This window comes from Sminthopsis crassicaudata, chromosome 3, assembly GCF_048593235.1.
Source record: "Sminthopsis crassicaudata isolate SCR6 chromosome 3, ASM4859323v1, whole genome shotgun sequence".
NCBI lineage: Eukaryota > Metazoa > Chordata > Mammalia > Dasyuromorphia > Dasyuridae > Sminthopsis > Sminthopsis crassicaudata.
In genome coordinates this window covers 542,541,726-542,556,693 of record NC_133619.1, presented here as the reverse complement: position 1 = coordinate 542,556,693, position 14,968 = coordinate 542,541,726, and the positions used below count along the sequence as shown (strand labels likewise).

Sequence of the window (14,968 nt, the reverse complement as noted above, 5' to 3'; positions counted from 1 at the left end):
TGTTCAGCCTTAAACCTCAGGACAGTCATTAGGCCACACAAAGGGGTCCTTAACTGAGCACTCATCAAAGCGCAGCCATACTAACCACCTTTGAGGCATTTCCAGGGAGGGGGTAGGGGAACTCTCCCAGAGCTCTCTCTTACCTCAGGCACAGGGTTGTTCCATTCTACCTCTGGTCTGGAGGAAGCTGGTAAATAAATAAATACACTTCTCAGCCCAAGGGCAAACCCCAACAGATTTTTAACAATGAGTAAGAAGCTGAAGGGAACAATTTTCACCTTCTACACAGAGAAAGAGCAGGTATCCAATACCAAGGAAGCTAACACCTGACAGTGTCCAGATAACACCCTAAAGGGGAATGATACCTGACCCCATCACATAACTTTCTCCTAGAAGAGAATATTTAAAAGTTAAGAGAGTTTGAAGAAAAATGAGGCAAGGAAAGAGAAGCTATGGTAGAGAATAACAATGTCCTGAAATTTGAGTTGGGAAAAATAAAAAATTCACAGGAGGTGCAGGGAAACAAAATTTGTGAATTAGAAAAGGTTAAAAAATCACAGCAAAGTAGGATTTCTGAATTGGAAAAGATGAAAAATTCTCAAGAAAGTAGGATTTCTGAATTGGAAAAGATAAAAAAGTCTCAAGAAAGTAGGATTTCTGAATTGGAAAAAGAAAATAACTCCCTTAAAAAAAATTAGGGAAATGGAAAAAAATTCAACAGAGCAAAATATTTCATTTAAAAACTCAATTGGGCATATACAAAAAGAACTAAAAATGTGAATAAAGGAAATAACTCATTAAAAATCAGAATTGAACAAATAGAAATGAATGATTCATTGAGAAACCAAGAATTGGTCAAACAAAACAAAACAAAAAAAAAAAAAAAAAAAATGAAAAGCTAGAGAATAATATCAACTACTTATTGGGAAAATCTATAGATCTGGAAAATATATCTAGGAGAGATAATCTGAGGATCATTTGACTTCCCAAAAACTATGATCAAAAAAAGAGCCTAGATTCTATTTTACAGGAAATCATCAAAGAGAACTGTGCAGAGATGATAGAAACAGAAGGAAAAATAGGCTTTGAAAGAATTTATTGAACACCTTCTGAAAAAGACCCTAAAAAAAGAACTCCACAGAACATTGTGGCTAAGCTGCAGAACTATCAAACTAAGGAAAACATATTGCAAGCAAAGAGGAAAAAAACAATTCAAATATCAAGGTGCCACAATAAGGGTCACACAAGATCTGGCTGCCTCCACATTAAAGGATCAAAGGGCCTGGAAAAGGCAAAAGAACAAGGATTGCAACCAAGAATAAAATACCCAGCTAAGTTTAGCATTGTCTTCCATGGAAAAAAGATGGTCATTTAATGAAACAGACAAATTCCATTTGTTTGTAAGAAAAAAAAAACAGACTTAAACAAAAATTTTGATCTACATCCACAAGACTGAAGAGAAGCAGAAAAAGGTACAAAGAACTCTTGAGAACTGTATCTCTGTTGTGGATATACAGAAAGTCCACATGGATAATTTGATTTTACTGATAAAATATACAAAAAGAAAAAAAAAGGAATTAGTAAAGGGAAGGGGATAGTATCAGAAAAAGGGGAAGGAGAGATAAAAAGAGAGAAACTCCTTCCCAAGAGAGGCATAGAAAATCTACCACATCTGAGGGAATTTAGAGAGGGGGAGAAACATTGTGTGAATCTTGCTCTCATCAGAGTAGGCTCAAAGAGTAAATAATTGACTTATTTGTTTTTCAGAGAATCCTCCCTCACCTCATTAAAAGGGGGGAGGGTAAAAGTGAAAAGGAAAAGGGGAATAAGGGAAGGGTACAAGAAAGAGGAAGGGACGGAGGGATACTAAAAAGGGAGGGCTGCACATCACAAGTGGGGTCTATAAATTAAATATTAGGGAAGGGATTCAGGGGAGTCAAGGGATAAAAAAGCATAATCTGGGGATAATATAATGGCAAGAAATACAGAATTAGTAATTTTAACTGTAAATGTGAATGGGATGAACTCTCCCATTAAATGGAGGTGGATAGCAGACTGGATCAAAAGTCAGAATCCTACAATATGTTGTTTACACAAAACACACTTAAAGCAGAGAGATACATACAGAGTAAAGGTAAAAGGTTGTAGCAGAATCTATTATGCTTCAGGTAAAGCCAAAAAAGCAGGGGTTGCCATTCTTATCTCAGATCAAGCAAAAGCAGAAGTTGATCTAATTAAAAGAGATAAGGAAGGAAACTATATCCTGCTAAAAGGTAGCATTTACAAGGAAGCCATATAAATACTAAATATATATCCACCAAGTGGTATAGCATCTAACTTCCTAAAGGAAAAATTAAGAGAGTTGCAAGAAGAAATAGACAACAAAACTATAATAGTGGGAGAGATCTCAACCTTGCACTCTCAGATTTAGACAAACCACAAAACAAATAAGAAATAAATTAAAAAGGTAAATAAAACATTAGAAAAACTAGGTATAATAGACCTTTGCAAAAAACTGAATGGTGATGGAAAGGAGTATACTTTCTTCTCAGCAGTTCATGGAACCTATACAAAAACTGACCATATATTAGGACATAACGATCTCAAAATGAAATGCAGGAAGGCAGAGATAGTAAATGCCTTCTTCTCAGAGCACAATGCAATAAAAACTACATTTAACAAGAAATTAGTGGTAAATAGAACAAAGAGTAATTGGAAACTGAATAATATCATCTTAAAGAATGACTGGGGATAACAGCGAATTATAGAAACAATTAATAATTTCACCCAAGATAATGACAATGATGAGACATCATACCAAAATCTGTGGGATGTAGATAATGCAATAATAAGGGGAAATTTTATATCTTTAGAGGCTTGTTTGAACAAAATAGAGAAAGGGAAGATTAATGAATTGAGCCTGCCACTTAAAAAGCTAGAAAAAAACAAAATTAAAAACTCCCAACCAAAAATTAATTCATTATTTTAAAAAAATTCATTATTTGGAAAAAACTGTTGGAAAACCTGGAAATTAGTATGGCAGAAATTAGATATGGATCCACACTTAACACCATATACCAAGATAAGATCAATATGGGTCCATGATTTAGGCATAAAGAATGATATCATAAATAGATTAGAGAAACAGAAAATAGTCTACCTCTCAGACCTGTGGAGGAGGAAGGAATTTATGACCAGAAGAGAACTAGAGAGCATTATTGATCACAAAATAGAAGATTTTGATTACATCAAACTAAAAAGTTTCTGTACAAACAGTACTAATGCAAACAAGATTAGAAGGGAAGTAACAAATTGGGAAAATATTTTTACAGTTAAAGGTTCTGACAATGGTCTCATTTCCAAAATATATAGAGAACTGACCCTAATTTATAAGAAATTAAACCATTCTCCAATTGATAAATGGTCAAAGGATATGAACAGACAGTTCTCAGATGATGAAATTGAAACTCTATCCACTCATATGAAAGAGTGTTCCAAATCACTACTGATCAGAGAAATGCAAATTAAGACAACTCTGAGATACCACTACACACCTGTCAGATTGGCTAAGATGACAGGAACACATAATGATGAATGTTAGAGGGGATGTGGGAAAATTGGGACACTGATGCATAGTTGCTGGAGTTGTGAAAGAATCCGGCCATTCTGGAGAGCAATTTGGAACTATGCCCAAAAAGTTATCAAACTGTGCATACCCTTTGATCCAGAAGTGCTACTACTGGGCTTATATCCCAAAGAAATACTGAGGAGGGGAAAGGGACCTGTATGTGCCAAAATGTCTGTGGCAGCTCTTTTCGTAGTGGCTAGAAAGTGGAAGATGAATGGATGTCCATCAATTGGAGAATGGGAGAATATGGTATATTAAGGTTATGGAATATTATTGCTCTGTAAGAAATGACCAACAGGATGAATTCAGAAAACTTTGGAGAGACTTACATGAGCTGATGCTGAGTGAAATGAGCAGAACCAGAAGATCACTATACACTTCAACAACAGTACTGTATGAGGATGTATTCTGATGGAAGTGGATATCTTCAACATAAAGAATATCCAACTCACTTTCAGTTGATCAATGATGGACAGAAACAACTACACCCAGAGAAGGAACACTGGGAATTGAATGTAAACTCTTAGCACTACTTTCTATCTACCCAAGTTACTTATGCCTTCGGAATCCAATACTTAACGTGCAACAAGAAAATTGGATTTACACACATATATTGTATCTAGGTTATACTGTAACACATGTAAAATCTATGGGATTGCCTGTCATCTAGGAGAGGGAGTAGAGGGCAGGAGTTGAAAATTGGAAAAATGAATACAAGGGATAACGTTATAAAAAAATTACTCATGAATATATAGTGTCAAAATTATAATTATAAAATTAATAAAAATTATATTAATTTAATTTTATAATATTATTTGATGTTTAATATGTATAGTTCTTTTCTTATTTGTGATCATTCAATTATATGATCTATGCAATCTATAGGTATTAATCTCTTACCTAATTCTTGATCTTGCTTTCCAATAGAAGTTGATTTAATCCTATTTGAGAGGCAAAAGGAAACATGATTGTATGGGATAAATATTATCTCATACTGTAATAAGCATGAAAATTGTTTTTAAAATGACTGCCACAAAAATGGATAAAGACTGCAGCTCATTATACTGATAATACTGAATAGAAAGTATAAATAAGTAAGAGAAATTCTATAGAGAATTTGATTGAGAAGACACAGATTAAATCAACTTGCATTTTGAAATGTGGTGACACCAGTGAGAAGTTCAGAATAGTTGAGGGTAGAGATCAATATTGGGTAATAAGTAAGAAAGAGTAACCCATATTAATTTAGGAAATAAACTGATATTTTATAATTAAAGTTTAAATATTTTAATTTTAATTCTCATTTAATTATTTGAGTTTTTGCTGCTGAACTTTTTTCACAAATATTTTTCTTTATAACTTCAGGATTTTTTACTTTTTTACTAATATATTTTATTTTGAGTTTGTTCTTCTTTCATCTTGCTGCAAGCTAAGTCTTTAGGCTCCTGTTTTCTCTGCCAAGATTCCTGAGGAAACATAGAACCAGTACCAACCAGCAAAGAAGAAGAAAGTGAAGACTTGACTTTCAGGAAGAAATTGCTCAATTGATGTCTTTAATCATTAATGCATTCTATTCTAATAAAGAGATCTTTTTGAGAGAACTAATTTCAAATTCACCTTATGCCCTGTACTAAATCAGATATCAGAGTCTGACAGATCCAAGTAAACTCTGGGAAACAGCTGAATATTATTATCATTTCAAATGAAAATGATTGCATACTTAGCATTTTGGTTACTGTACTGGAAAGACCAATGCAGATTTAATCAATACTCTTGGTACAATAGCAAAGTCTGGGACCAGAAACTTTTGTGGAAGCATTACAGGCTGGTGCAGATATTTCTATGATTAGTCAGTTGGTGTTGGTTTTTATTCTGCTTATCTGGTTGATGAGAAGGTCACCATGGTCATTAAACATAATGATGATGAACAGTATTGCTGAGAGTTTTCAGTAGGAGGGTCATTCATTGTTAGGATTGATGGATAGGCAAAACTAAGAAAAATAACAATACTACCTAAATTGATCTACTCATTTAGTGACATACCAATCAAAATCCCAAGAAATAATTTTACAGAGCTAGAAAAAATTATAATAATATTCATCTGGAAGAACAAAAAGTCAAGAATTTCAAGGGCATTAATTAAAAAAATAAAATGAAAGATGTCTAGCTGTACCAGATCTAAAACTATTATGAAGCAGTGGTCATGTTTAACTTATATTGAATTACTTGCCCTTTATTGGGAAGGAAGGGAAAACTTTTGGAACAAAGGTTTTGCAAGGGTGAATGTTGAAAATTATTTATGCATGCATTTTGAAAATGAAAATATTTATTAAAGTGAATCTATGCATCATGGAATAAAAGTAAGTCTATTTTTGAAAGTGGACCAAATTGAGTGATTGGAGGAAAGAGAAATAACAGAAATTGTGAAGAATCACTCTAAATTTCTTAGCTATTCAATTACACTTTTTTTGTGGAAAAAGAATGGTATAAAGAAGTTAGTGATGATGAAATAGAGGGAAAAAAGAGAAACAGAAGAAGGAAAAAGAACAGGATTCTAAAGACAAGTCAAAGAAGGAAAAAGAACAGGTGACAAGAAGCAAAAGGAGCACAGATGAAGAAAAAGATTAAAGAAAAATATATATTGATCAAGAAGAGTTTAATAAAACAAAGCCAACTTGGACCAGAAATCCTGATCATATCACTAAAGAAGAATATGATCGATTCTATAAGAGTTTGGAAGATCATTTAGATGTGAAACCCTTCTCAGTAGGACAGTTGAAATTCCAGTCCCTTTTCTTTGTTCTAAGATGTACCTCCTTTAATCTATTTGAAAATAGAAAGAAAAAGAATAACATCAAATTGTATCTGTACAGGGTTTTCATCATGAATAACTGTGAAGATAACTGAATAACTGCATATCCTCAGAAGAGTGGTGGGTTCTTAAGATCTTCCTCTAAATATTTCACATGAAATGCTACAGCAAAGCAAGATTTTGAAAGTTATTAACAAGAATTTGGTCAAAAAAAGCTTGGAACTCAAACGCTTCACTGAATTATCAGAGTATAAATAGAATTATAAAAATGTTATGATTACTTTTCAAAAAACATTAAGTTTGAATTACATGAAAAATCCCAGAACTGAATCATTCAGAATTGTTGAGATACTATACTTCTGATAGTTTTTCTTAATGACTATTGAATTTATTATATTACTCATTATATTTATTTATTAGTGTTTATTATATTTATTATATTATCATATTATATCATATTATATTATATTATATTATATTAATTATATTACTGTAAAAATAAGGACCAAGTGGCTAATTCAGCTTTTGTTATGCAGCTTCAGAAACATTGTTTTGAAGTAATATGTATATATGTATATATATATATATATATATATATATATATATATATATATATATATATATATATATATATGATTGAACCAATTAATGACTATTGTGTGAAACAGCTAAAGAAATTTGAGGGCAAGACTTTAGTGTTCGTAACCAAAGGGGTTTGTAACTCCCAGAAGATGGTGATGAAAAAAAGAAACAGGAAGAAAGAAAACAAAGTTTGAAAAATTTGAAAAGGTGGTAGTATTGAACCAAATTGTTAATTCCCCATGCTGCATTGGGAGCACAAATGGCTATACAGCAAACATGGAAAGAATAAGGGAGGCTCAGGTATTAAGAGACAACTCCACAATGGATCACATGGCAGCAAAGAAGCATTTATAGATAAACCCTGACCATTCTATCATTGAAAGTCTACAGCAAAAGTCAGAGGCTGACAAGAATGATAAATCAGTTATACATCTGGTTATCTTATTCCATAAAACTGTCACTGTCTTCACTTTGGAAGATCTCCAGATGCATACCAATTGAATCAACAGGATGATCAAACTTGGTCTTAAGATGATTCAACTACTGAAGAAATCAGTACAGCTATAATAGGATATACTATCTCTTGTTGAAGATGATGACACATCTCCTTTGAAAGAAGTGGACTAAAGTATTCTAATGCATGAAATTGTAGCATCTTTCCTAAACTAGGCTGAATAAATTAATATGTAAAAAGTGTTGAGAAAATGCTTGATGTCTTCATTCCCTCTGTATACATTTTCAGATATGTTCTCTTTATTTTTGCTAAATCACTTAAAATGTAAACATGCTGCTTAAGGCAAAGTTTAGATTTCTTTTCCCTTCTAAGTATAATCAATACTGTGATACTTTAGACATTCAATGAAGAATTAGTAATCATTGTAATATACTTTGATTTTATTTTATGGAGGAAGAAATAATAATCCTTAATATAGGTCCAGATATTGCAATCTAATATTAACTTACTAACATTCTTGTGTTTTGATAACAGTATGTAGCTGTCAGAAAGCTGAATAATGGAATTGAATTACTTCTTACTCTAATTAGTAGTACTTTAAAATACACTGTTTTGAGATATCTTTATATATATATATATATATAATTTTGCTAAATATATCCCAATTACATATAAAATATTTTTGACATTCATATAAACATTTTTGAATTGCAAATTCTCTTCCTCCTTCCCTCATTCTTTGAGAAGTATGTATTATCCAATATGATATCAATTATACATATGAAGTGACATAAAACATTCTGTATTAGCCATGTTGAAAACAAAACAAGAAAAATGAAATAAATTTATACTTCAGTTTGCACTCAGGACTTATCAGTTCTCTTTCTTTAGATGGATAGCATTTTTCATCAAGGGTCCTTTGGAATTTTTTTGGGCTGGGTATATTGATTAGAGGAGCTGAGCCATTCACACTTAATCATTGTTACAATATTGTTCTTTCTATGTACAGTGATCTCCTCCTTCTTACATAGATATGTAACCAGGAAATCTGTGTATTCTTAATAGTTTTCCATGGAATGGAAATGGATTAATCATCAGTGGTATAATTTCAAGTGTGTAAAATACCTACAATCAAAGTGCCTATGAAGTCTTTGATGGAGATTTTGGGGGACATGTGTAACTGTACTGTATATAAGAAATGAAAAAAATTAAAAATTAAATCTATGTCTATTTTAATATTTATTGATGCCTGACTATGTACATATAAGTAAGTAAGTCATAATAATTTTAAAGAAATACATTTTTATTTTTAAAAATAGTTTACAAGAATGTTAGAGATTTTAAATTAGTCTTAGCAGAAAAGTAAGTACAACCATTAATATGGAAAAATCTATCATGAGATATGATCATTAAAATTTAAGTCAGGAAAGATAGTAAGCCATCCTCAGTGTGTTCATGTGGAACTACTGTAGCATATTTTCTCCTTCTTTTTACAATTCCAAAGTTACAATTCTGTCCTTAAAGAATTCTTGTAATTCTGATGGATTTTGCCATCAGAAAACTTTTCCCCTTTGCACAGGTGAGTAACATTACTCCTAGTTATCACCACTAGAATTAGCCTCCAGGAAATGAATAGGCTGAGTCCAAAATCCTAATTAAAGTTTATCATGTTCCCCTCTTTCAAAACCACCATCACCATGACCTTATTCATCTTAACAGAGACTTTATGGAGCTGAAGTTAATCCTAAAACACATACACATTATATCTAAGTAATCATATTTTATGGATTTCTAAATTTCTAAAGGTAGTTAAACTTCAAGGCAACAGCATCGGTCAAGGTATCAAGGCTGTTTGCATAATGCACATAGTAGGAATCAAATCAATCTTTAGTGAATGATTGAATGAATGTTTAATGTGACTAGAGTTAGTAACTTTCATTTATATTTGCTTAAACATAATCTGTCATATTTTAAGTCATCTGAGGTCTAAGAAATCCTGTACTTGGAGTTAGAAGATGGGTTAAATCTTAATATTTGATGTTTCTTAGCTATGAGAATGTGTCTTAGCCATTTAACCTCTTACAATCTTTAATTGCTTAGTCTACAAAAAAGGATTAGATAAGTATTACTTATCTCCAAAATTATTCTGAGGAAATCTCTTTGTAATTTTTTTTTTGAAAGGTGAACACAAGGGTATAAGAATGAATAGGAAAAAAAATAAAACAAAAAACAAAAAAACAAAGCAAGCAAGCAAACAAACAAACAAAAACCCCAAAAAACTAAACACATTGTCTAATCCAGGCATTGAGTCTAGGGGATACAAATAAAATAAATCAGTTCCTGCTCTCAGTGAACTTAATAACTAATACAGGAAGACATAAAAAGGAGGGAGAACAAGTCAGAAATTAGTTACTTTCACAGGCATAGTCTGAAAATGTCCATCAAGTGATTCAGAGGCCTGGGTCTTATAGGCAAAGTAAGGATAACCTATCAAAGTTACTCATCAGAACCTCTTGTAATGATCACTAATGCCTGACAGTATATAGATCCAATATGAGTGATTTGTAATTAAATTTTATAACCATGGTAATACTACAAATGCTGATAGGAGGGAGAGAATATGAACTCTGGATTTCTGGTGTGTAGGGAACTCCTGATAAGGACATGCCCTCTCCTGATACAATCAATAACTCATCATTAACTTTTTCTTTGAAGAAAAAAAATTCCTCAAGCACTAAGAAAGGTTCTTCATTTGGCTCACCACAATACACACAATATATATGTCACATAGCTTTTCAGAGGCAGAATATTTGAATTCAATTTTTCTTGATTCTAAAACCAACTCTCAATTTGATATGCTTTGTTTTACACTTCTAGTTTCAACTTAAGAAAGTGATAGAAAATTGTTAATAATGCAGATTAAATTTAAAAGTGTGTTATTCATACTTCCTTCTCTAATCCCCTAGAAAACCTATTATTAACATTAACCTATACACCCTTTGGTGTAAGGCACAAAATAAGAATTTGAGAGAATAGGGAATTGGGAATAATTTATAATGTCTTTGTTTGACCTGCAAACAGATGCTCCTAAATAACAACTTAAGAAATCAATGAGTTTTCTGTTAGCTATCCCAATAGTCATCCATTGACCTTTATTTTTTCTCTGGTCTTTCTCATGAATTGCTTTCTCTCTAAAGCCCTATAACCCTTTTGTCCTACTGTAAATTTTTCACAACATCGTCACTTAGAGGAAGTGGCCAATCCAGACAAACCTCATTGTCCCTTTTCCTAAAACTTTTTATGTGAAATATCCTATATTAGAATATAAACTACTTGAGGACAAGAATCATCATTCTTTTGAACTATATATACCCAATTCTTAGCAAACTGTCTGACACTAGTAATGGCTTGAAAAATGCTACTTTTTCTCCTCTTCCATAAATTTATTTTCAAGAATCAAAATTGTTCCTCAGGACCCATTGTGACTTCAGTATCAGGGACCTTTACATTTAAGTAAATTTCTTTTATTTTTAAAATTGTTTTATGTTTTCATTTCTGATCATACATGTATATTAACTTTTTAAAATGCACAATTCTTTATGAATTATGTTGGGAGAGAAAAACCAGAACAAAAGAGAAAAACCATGAGAGAAAGAAACAACAACAACAACAACACAGAAAAAAGAAGTGAACATAGAATGCATTGATTTACATTCAATATCCATAGTTCTTTTTCTGGATTCAGATGGTATTTTCTGTCCAAAGTTTATGAGGGTTGCCTTGGATTACTGAATTACTGAGAAGAACTCAGTCTTTCATGGTTGATAATCTCATAATTTTGCTATTACTGTGTACAATGTATTGCTGGATCTGTTTGTTTTGCTCAGCATCAGTTCCTGTAAATCTATCCACCCAGGGGGGACAGAGCCAAGATGCCGGAGAAGATGCACGTGATTTTGTGAGCTCCCTTCTTCCCTCATTACCAATTAGTTAAATTAGCCTCAAAAATAGCACTGGACTGGTAGAAACCACAAGGACTGGTCGGTTTCCAGGGGAGGAAAAATAAAGAGGCCAGCACAGATGGTTGGGTGGTGGCACACTGCACCCATCACCCTGGGGAGGGCTCTGGGATCAGAGAAGCCACTGAGATAGAAGAATCAGGCACAGGCTGTTAGCTCTTCTCTGCTTATAAAACAGCAGTTCAGAAGAGAAATCAAGACACTTTAAAATATAAAGCCAGATCCTAGAACTACCCCAATCCAGAAGTGACCTAACAGATCTCAGCACTGTGGGTGTGGCTGACTTAGGCTGTCTGGGCTTTCACCTGGCGGTAGTTAACAGAGTGAAAAGTGGGCAGACACGGCCCAACGTAACACATAGTGCCTGGCTTGGCTGGAGGCTGTGGAACTCAGCCACCTAAGTCCCAGAGAAGCAGAACCATTGAAATAGGGACCGCGGTTTCAGGACAGACACTTCCAGTTTGAGCAGAGGGGCTTTTCATGTCAGCTGCTGACATCTACGCCCCACAGGGCGCATAGGCTGGGCTTTGTGTCGCCTTTACTGTTCAGTCTTAAACCTCAGGGAAGTCACTAGGAAACACAGCGCCCTCAAAGCACTGCTGTGCTAATCACCTCTGAGGCACTTCCAGGGAGGGGGTGGGGAAATCTCTCCCAGAGCTCTCTCTTAGCTCAGGTCCAGGAGCTACTGCATCCATCTGTTCTGGGAGGAAGCTGGTAAAGAAATAAATAAATAATTTCCTACCCCAGGGACAGACCCAAAAAGATTTTTTAAAATATGAGTAAAAACCCAAGAAAAACGATCGATTCTTTCTAGAAAAATACTCTGCTAAAAAGCTATTAGAAATAATTCAGAATTTTAGCAAAGTGGCAGGATACAAAATGAATCCACATAAATCCTCAGCATTTTTATATATCACCAACAAAATGCAACAGCAAGAGATACAAAGAGAAATTCCATTCCAAACAAATGTTGAGAATATAAAGTATTTGGGAATCCATCTACCAAAGAAAAGTCAGGAATTATATGAGAAAAATTACAAAACACTTGCCACAAAAATAAAGTCAGATTTAAATAATTGGAAAGACATTCAGTGCTCTTGGATAGGCCGAGCGAATATAATAAAAATGACAATACTCCCCAAACTAATCTATTTATTTAGGGCTATACCAATCACACTCCTAAGAAACTATTTTAATGACCTAGAAAAAATAACAACAAAATTCATAAGGAAGAATAAAAGGTCGAGAATTGCAAGGGAACTAATGAAAAAAAGTCAGAGGAAGGTGGTCTAAGTTTACCTGATCTAAAGCTATATAATATAGCAGCAGTCACCAAAATAATTTGGTATTGGCTAAGGAATAGACTGGTAGATCAGTAGAACAGATTAGATACAAAGGACAAAAAAGGGTACATCTATAGCAATCTAGTCTTTGACAAACCCAAAGATACCAACATTAGGGATAAAAATTTATTATTTGGAAAAAACTGTTGGGAAAACTGGAAATTAATATGGCAGAAATTAGATATGGATCCACACTTAACACCATATACCAAGATAAGATCAAAATGGGCATAAAGAATGAGATAATAAATAGATTAGAGAAACAGAAAATAGTCTACCTCTCAGACCAGTGGAGGAGGAAGGAATTTATGACCAGAAGAGAACTAGAGATCATTATTGATCACAAAATAGAAGATGTTGATTACATCAAACTAAAAAGTTTCTATACAAACAATACTAATGCAAACAAGATTAGAAGGGAAGTAACAAATTGGGAAAATATTTTTAAAGTTAAAGGTTCTGACAAAGTCTCATTTCCAAAATATATAGAGAACTGACCCTAATTTATAAGAAATCAAACCATTCTCCAATGGATAAATGGTCAAAGGATATGAACAGATAATTCTCAGATGATGAAATTGAAACTATATCCACTCATATGAAAGAGTGTTCCAAATCACTACTGATCAGAGAAATGCAAATTAAGACCACTCTGAGATACCACTACACACCTGTCAGATTGGCTAAGATGACAGGAACACATAATGATGAATGTTAGAGGGGATGTGGGAAAATTGGGACACTGATGCATAGTTGCTGGAGTTGTGAAAGAATCCGGCCATTCTGGAGAGCAATTTGGAACTATGCCCAAAAAGTTATCAAACTGTGCTTACCCTTTGACCTAGCATTGCTGCTATTGGGCTTATATCCCAAAGAAATACTAAAGAGCAGAAAGGGACCTGTATGTGCCAAAATGTTTGTGGCAGCTCTTTTTGTTGTAGCTAGAAACTGGAAGATGAATGGATGTCCATCAATTGGAGAATGGTTGGGTAAATTATGGTATATTAAGCAATAATATTCCATTACTCTGTAAGAAATGACCAGCAGGAGGAATACAGAGAAGCTTGGAGAGACTTATATCAACTGATGCTGAGTGAAATGAATAGAACCAGAAGATCGCTGTACACTTCAATGCTGTATGATGATGTATTCTGATGGAAGTGGATATCTTCAACATAAAGAAGATCCAACTCACTTCCAGTTGATCAATAAATAACTACACCCAGAGAAGGAACACTGGGAAGTGAATGTAAATTGTTAGCACTAGTGTCTATCTACCCAAGTTACTTATACCTTCAGAATCTAATACTTAATGTGCAACAAGAAAATGATATTTACACACATATATTGTATCTAGGTTATATTGTAACACATGTAAAATGTATGGGATTGCATTTCATCGGGCGGAGGGAATGGAGGGAGGGGGGGATAATATGGAAAAATGAATACAAGGGATAATATTATAAAAAATTACTCATGCATATATACTGTGGAAAAAAATTCTAAATAAAAAAAATAAAGAAAAATAATACTCCATTATTTTCATATATCATAAATTCTTCAGCCATTCCACAATTGATAGGTATCTATTCATTTTCCAATTATTTGCTCTCAAAAAAGGAACTGGTACAAACATTTTTGAACATGTGATTACTTTTCTCTCCTTTATGATTCCCTTGGGATACACTGCTGAGTCAAAGAGTTTAATAGCCCTTTGGCCAAATTTCAAAATTGATTTCCAGAAGCGATGGATCATTTCACAACATTACCAGCAATACAATAGTGTGCCAGTTTTCCCACATTCCTTCTATTATTTATCATTATCTTTTCTTATCATTTTAGCCAATCTGAGAGGTGTGTAGTGGCATCTCAGAGTTGTCTTAATTTGCATTTATTGGATCAATAGTGATTTAGAGCATCTTTTCATATGATTAGAAATAGCTTCAATTTGTTCATTTGAAAATTGTCTGTTAATATCTTTTGACCATTTATCAAATGGAAAATGGCTTGCTTTCTTATAAATATGAGTCAATGTTCTACATTTATTTAAAAATGAGGCCTTTATCTGAACTTTTGAACTTAAAAATGCTTTCTCAGTATATTGCTTTCTTTCTAATCTTGTCTGCATTA

General features: G+C 33.2%; 1 pseudogene; it reads left to right on the top strand.

The window, feature by feature from the left end:
- The first annotated feature begins 246 nt into the window (after window positions 1-246).
- LOC141562321 (heat shock protein HSP 90-alpha-like) lies at window positions 247-7,649 on the top strand (annotated as a pseudogene).
- Window positions 7,650-14,968: the final 7,319 nt, after the last annotated feature.